We start from the raw sequence: 7,328 nt of genomic DNA on the forward strand, positions 1-7,328 counted from the left end.
GGAGCTGATCTAAGAAGCAAGAACTGCCTCCTTCTCCAGGACTTTGCTAGGTCCCAGAGAAGGAGGATTTCTGGCTCCTGGTATCAGCGCTCCAACCCGCATCGCTGGACTTGGCACAGTGATACAGGCATTGTGGCCAAGGAGATTGACCACATCCTTGTTAGCACTCGCTGAAGGATCCTTCAGAATTGCAGGGTTCACAGGAGTGTCGAGTTCTGTGGCACTGATCATGAATTGGTTGTAGCGACCCTGCGGGTTCACTCTAGTAATCACTCTAGGGTGTTTCACCTGAACCGGCTGGGGGACGAGGAGTGTGCGCATAGGTTCGCTGCAGCAATCTCTGATCGGTTAACAGTGCTTGAAAACTTGACAGACCCTGGAGCCCTATGGGATTCTTTTAATAGTGAAACATTCGATGCAGCCCAGGAGTCCATTGGTGAACGCCCGAGGACTAGGCAGAATTTCATCTCGCTGGAGACATTGGAGGCCACAGATGCATGTTGCATGGCTTGTCTGAACGGCATTCCGTTCCTTGGTGCGCAGGCCTAGGACTCCGCTGAGAAGGGATAAGGAACAGTTCATCAGGAATCTTGCCAAGGAGGTAGAGGACATTTCTTAATAAATGACCTTCGTCCTGCCTACCAAGCCCATAGAAAACTGAACTCCAATCCCTCCCCACGGATGTCTGCAGTCCGCTCAGTGGATGGACGGATCATCTCAGATAATGTTGGGGTACGTGAACGTTGGGCTGAGTATTTTGAGCAATTGTATCAAGCAGACCCCCCAGATAAAAAAGTTGACCAAAAGGAGATTGATGTTTTTACTGTATGCAATTTATTGGTGACAAGACTGGACCAAAAGGTTTGCCATCGAGCATAAAGGAAAGTCTTAAAGTAAGAGTAGTAATCCATGGCTGGAATATGTGAAAGACTGGGGTTGTTTGGTTTGAACATAGAGGTTAAGTGTGCTAGAGTATCTGCCTATTCATCGTCTGGGATTCCGATTTGTATCGTGTAGATAAGTAGAACAACCAGTCCTCAGTCTTTCAGACAAAGGGGTTGCTTGAGTGCATAGACTTTATGAGAGATAGTAAGTGACGGGAGTCAGTAAAAATGGTGAAAGAGGAGGATGGGGAAGAGTATATGTGTTTTAAGGCAAAAAGGACTGCACGTAGTTCTGTAGTAAGGACACTGGACTCAGGAGGGAGGGGGTATTTGACTGAGCGGGTTCGAAAGACAACTGCGAAACCAGCACCGGAGGTGGATTTGAAACCATGTGTAAACATGTATGCTAGAGGAATGAGTAGAGAGATCTTCAAGGAAATGGTATAGGACAGAAGGGGATATATCTGACTTTGGTGCATCAGGGAAAACAGTGGAGCTAACGTGTGGGTAAGGTATAAGCCATGGAGGAACGGCATGGGCAGAAAAGGGAAGAGGTTGGAGAGGGGAAATGGGAATGGAGAGTATCCATAGGAATGGTGACAGGAATTAATAATTGTGGAGATGAAGCAAAGGCAAGAAGCAGAGATCAAAGGATATTTAGTTTAGTGAGGGAGAGTTGGTGGCAGCGGTCATAGCATCGAAGAGAGAGAGGGACACGACGTCAAAAGAGAGAAAGTATGTCTGTCTCAGTGTACAAGCTCTCAACTGGAGAGGAGTGAAAGGCACCTAGGGCAAAGTGAAGACCGCAGTGGTGGACTGTATCACAATGAGCAAGGATGGGGCTAGAGGCAGATGAATAGATATGGCAACCATAATCGATTGGAGGAGACCAATGTAGTATGAAGATGGAGGAGAGTTTTGCGGTCTGAGCCCCAAGATATATGAGACAGTGTTTATAAGATTTGGAAGCGGCGATAAGGTTTTCTTTGCCTGGAAAGATGTGGTCTCGCCAGGACTGTTTGGAATCCAAAATAACTCCAAGGAACCTTCCAGGAGAACAGTATTGCAGCAGAGTGCCATATGAAAAGAGTGGAGGTTGGGGTTTTACACGTCTGCGAGAGAAGAGGATAGGGAAAAATTTGGTAGTGGAAAAATGAAAACCATGGTTGGTGGCCCAGGAAGATACTGATATTGTCTGACATAAGGGTAGTAGGTATGGACGAGCTTGAGGCATAGATGGTTAAGTCATCAACATTTAGTGATGACTGGGTCCCTGATACAATACCTTTTACAGCTAAAACGAATAAGGTAATGCTAAGAACATTGCCTTGTGGGAGGCCTTTAACTTGAGGAATGGAAGATGAGGTGGAAGAGTCAATTTAGACCTGAAAAGTGCTTTAGGAGAGTAAGGCCTATATAATAACACCCATGTTTCTGTGTATGCGAAGAGAGGCCAGTTGTTGGAGAATATGCTGCTGCCATGTGTTATCATATGTCTTTACTAGGTCAGAGAATATGGCTAATATGAAGCCATGGCGTGCATATGCGAACGAAATGAGCAAGGGGGTCAGCTATGCTTCGGTCACGGCAGAATCCAAACTGGGAAGGAGAAAGATGATTGCGAGACAAGGTGCTACATTAATCGAGATTTCACCATTCGCTCTGGTAGCTTGTTAATCATAGGGAGGTAATCTTGAGGGAGAGTACCCGATTTATTGGATTTTAAGAAAGGGAACATAAGGGCTTCGCCCCAGTGAGGAAGAAAATTTCTTGAAGTCAGTGAGGTCGGTCAGGGTAGATTGTTCACGAGCTAAGACAGTAAGGATGAAGAGCAGTAATGAGGGAGAGGGGGTACAACAATGAAGAAGACTGTGCAGTAGGAGATGGAGTTGAGTGTGTACTGACCTGGGTGGGTGGTTCGGAATGGATAGTTGTCAATAAACATCCAGGAAGGAGGATTAGCATCAGTGGTTCGAGCCGTGGTCAAAGGAGAGGCGGGGGTCGGGAAACCAATGAAATCAAATTTAGAAAGGTTACTTGATGAAGGGGCAAGCCTTAGTGCTCCTAACATGGGCAAATAATCTTCATATTGGCCATAGTGAGCCAATAAGAAGGGAAAAGGAATGATCTGTCATTCAGGGTCCCCATAGGACTAGGCGATAAACCAACAGAATGCCGTGCCCATGGCTCATGACTAACATAAGCCAGTGTTTCATCCTTTCAGCACGGCTCTCATACCTTAGAAATGAGGCAGAAAGGGATGAAGGGAAGGAAGGAACAATCAAAACTAGCTGAGGCGAAGGCTGAGGTCCAATCTCCTATATTGGACCTCGGTCTCCGTCTCCTAACCCCACCTCCCACCCCCCAACAACAGCAACGAGCAATGGATTGGGGGTGAGGGGTTCTTGAGTTATGCTTAGGAATTTTGCAATGTCCTCAAGGGTTTCTGGAAGGGAGTTGGTGGGGTTGTTTGGGAAATGAACGATTTTTATGAGGTGAAGAGAAGGTAGGTATTTGAGTAGTAGAAAGTGTAGTTGTAGGTATGGATGTGGTAGGTGAAGATAGGGTGGAACGTTTAGCTTGTCTGGTGCGATGGGAAAGGCGTATGGGAAATTGTGGATATTGGAGTATCTGGATTCAGAATGGAAAAAAAGGATTGTGAGATTGGGGTAGAGATGGGAAGGTGAAAAGTTGGGTGACGAGGTACTGTTGAAGATGTAGAGACAGTTTGGATAGATGGGACAGGAGTAGAGCATTGGATAGTATTGCAGTAGAGACTGATAGAAAAATCTCGTTGGCGTGCTTCCTGCCTGGCCTCTCGTAGATTAAGGCCAAGTTTGTATCTGGTTACTGCCGCCTCAGATTTTAATTTGTAGGCAGGGTAACTCCTATAAAATACATTATGGAAGCCACAGCAATTGGCAAATGTATGCATTTGTGCAGGGCAGTTTAAATGGTCGTGTCCAGGCTGCGCACGTAGAGGACAGCGAGCTGTGGAGCGAATTGCTTTACATGGTGGCCAAAACGAAAATATTTCTGACATTGACGGGGAGGTCGTCAATATGGTCTATCATGGCAAGATTCTGCATCGATGTTTAATGGTCAAATAAATGTACCAGACATCTAAGATCATATAGCACTATGGTAATGTATTGTGGTAAAAATAGTAAATGAGGTAACAGTTAGTATACAAACTGTTAAATGTCAAAGGTTATAGTGTTATAGAATAGTACGGTAGGGAAAAGGTTAATTATTTAAATCAGACATTAATAAAGGAAAGAGGGAAGGGTATAGACCGATTGGATGGAATAGGGTATATCTGTTGTTGGGGAAGCTATAGTAACATTGCTTTAAGGAAAAACTGGAAAAAGAGTTGTTATGAAATAATCAACGGGTAATACGGGTAGAGAAGGTTGTTAAAGAAGTAGCAGGAAAAGTCTGGGGGATGAGATATGGGGGCTGTGGAAGGAGGTGAAGCGTCAGGAGGAGAGGAATCTGCAGGAGGACACTGTTGTGACAGAAAGGATTCACGTGAGTATACAGGTGGGAGAGGTAAGGATAATGGAGAACGAAAAAGGAATGGTGTACATGGAGAAAAGGATGGGGTTTATTGGAAAAGAGTAGGGGGAAGAGGGGTAGGGAGAAGAGGATGGGTATCGGCAAATACTATGAATGTAGAGGGACTAGGAATACAGATATTGGGGGTGGATGAGGGAGCCTAATATTTTCTTGTGTCATTAAGAATTCTTGGATGTCTTCAAGAGTTGGGGTGGGGGGATTTGGGTGAGGAGGTCTGAGAAACAAAGGATCTCTAGTGAGAAGAGGGGATACATGTTCGAGTAGCAGAGGAAAGGGAGGGTGTAGGAGAGGGTGTGAAAGGCGAAGATGGAGTAGAACGTTTAGGTTGTCTGGTTCGGCGCGTAAAGTGAGGGGGAGGAAGGGAAGGTATCGGAGGTGGTAGTGATTGGAGTATCTGTATTTAGAATGGAAAAGGGATTTTACTGGGGGATAAGGAGAGTAGAGGTAGGATGGTTCAAGGCAGAGGGAAAAGATACTGGGGGAGATGCAGAAACATCTTGTGGAGATGGGTGTGTGTGTGTGCAGAAGGTAGGACTGTTTTGAGCTTCAAGCTTCCTGTTTTATAGAGGGAGGCCTAGTTTGAATATGAGAATAGCTATAGGTAGGGCACCTCCTATAAAATACGTTATAGGAGTCACCACAGTTGGCACATGTACGTGACTGAGCAGGGCAAATTGAAAGGTCATGACCAAGTTGAGCACATGGAGGGCGGAGGGCAGCGGGCTGTGGAACGACTGTGTTTGGCTGGGTGGCCAAAAGGACAATATTTCTGACATTGACTGGGAAAGGGTCGATATGGTTGGACAGTCCACCAATATAAACTTAATGGGGTATGACATGTCTACGGAAGGTATTCTCAGAATAGGGGGCTGTGAGGGAATCAAAAAGAATCGATGCCACTTGACTGGGTCAAAGAGAGTACTCAAAAAGGTTTGTGGAGATAGAGACAGAAGAAGCACGAGGGGGGGGGGGGGTTGGAGGGCTGTAGAGTGGAATAGTTTTATGGGGGGGGATAAGGATGAAAAGTAGTAATAAGGGAAGAGGGGGAAGCCAATGAAAAGGACTGTGCAGTAGCATATAAAGAAGAGAATGTTGGAAGAGAGGAAGGCGTGCATTCTGGAGGTTGAATAATACCCGGGTGGGTGGTTCAGAATGGATAGAGCTGTCAGTAAACGTCGAGGAGGGGGATTTAGTATGTGGTGGGAGACGTGGAAAAAAAAATGGGCAGGGGTCGGAAAACCTTCAAAATAGGAATCAGATAGGCTAGCCGATGAAGGGGTAAGCCTTAATCCCCTACTAGGGGTAAAGAATATTAATTATTGGCCATGGTGAGCCTAATTAATATGGGGAAAAGCAAGGTATCGGGAGGGAGAAATAGACCTTACGGGGAAGGCCATGTCTGCATAAGATAATCTTGGCAATATTGGCGTGGGACATGCGGCGGCCTTAAGGAGAAATAGTACATCTCTGTATTGATACTGCATCATAGTACGGCAGGCAAGGTCTTCACAGTTTGGCCATTCCTTATTATAGACAGGGCACTCACCTGTGGAAACGTTAACAGTTCTAGCACAAGTATTAATGGAGGAATGGGACTGAGCAGAAATGAGTTTAGCAGTGAGGTCAACCAGGGTAGATAGTGCATGGGCTTGAGACTAGGGTGTAACCGTGACATGGGATGAACAATCAGGACGGCTACGGAAGGAGACTTTGCCTACTTGTCTTTGAAGGCATTGTTGGAAGACTATGATAATGTCGCAGTAAAGACCTGTAGGGGGAATCACAAAAAATCTATACCACTTGCCTGGGCCACAGAGTATTCAAAAGAGTTGTAGAAAAATGTAGAAGGGCGAGGCCGGGAGGAAGAGGGAGTAGTGTGGAGTAATGTGAGTGGAAGGGCAATACGGATGAAGAGTTGTAATAAGGGATCAGTATTAGGGTTGAGAAAGGGGGAGGTCATTTGGAGGTGGAGTACCTGAGTAGATGATTCATGATGGTCATGTTGACAGCGGGTGTTGATGAGAGGAGTGTAGTAGCAGCGATCGGAGCCGTGGTCAAATGAGAGTCCGAGGTTGGTAAACCAGTGGAGTTAGATTGAGTTATTTGATAAAGAGGCAAGCCTCTAATAATGGTGCAAAATTTTCATTACTGGCAATGGTTGATGATTAAAAAGCAAAAATAAATGTGCTAGACATCTAAGGTCATATAGCACTATAGGAAAGTATATTAAAGGAGGGGTGAAGGACCATATAGCATTATAGGAAAGTATATTAGAGGCGGGGTGAAGGGTGATAGCTGCTATGCGTCAACTATCTAGAGTGATCTTGTAGGGCTAAAGATGGCTAAAGAAGTTGTGTGAATGGTCTATGGTCGGCTTAGGTAAGGGAATTACATAAGCGTTTCACGTGTGTATCCAGGAGGGAGTGGAAATGATAGAGGGGATGGAGGGAGGGAGAATGCACGTATAGTTGGAGTTGAGGGGGGTGGGTTGTGTTGGGAGGGAGTAGGAGGAAGTGGTTTAGTGGGAGTATGAATAGGAAGAGGATGGGTGTCGGGAGGATGGATATTGACAGTAATTGGAGTTGAGGGGGTTGGGTTGTGTTGGGAGGGAGTAGGAGGAGGATTGATATAGGTAGTATCAGGAGGATGGATATCGGTAGTAGGCGGAATTGAGGGGGTTAGGTTGTGTTGAGAGGGAGTAGGAGGGAGGGGTGTAGGGGGGATATGAACAGGGGGGGGGATCGTGAGTCACTTCGAGTATGGAGGGAGCATGAGGTGTGGAATCTTATGTCTCAAGCATATAGCTTTGGATATCTTCCACAGTTTCTTCAGTGGAGTTGGTTGGAGAGTTTTTGAAGCAAAGGT

This window comes from Penaeus vannamei, chromosome 21 (assembly GCF_042767895.1).
Source record: "Penaeus vannamei isolate JL-2024 chromosome 21, ASM4276789v1, whole genome shotgun sequence".
Taxonomy (NCBI): Eukaryota; Metazoa; Arthropoda; class Malacostraca; order Decapoda; family Penaeidae; genus Penaeus; species Penaeus vannamei.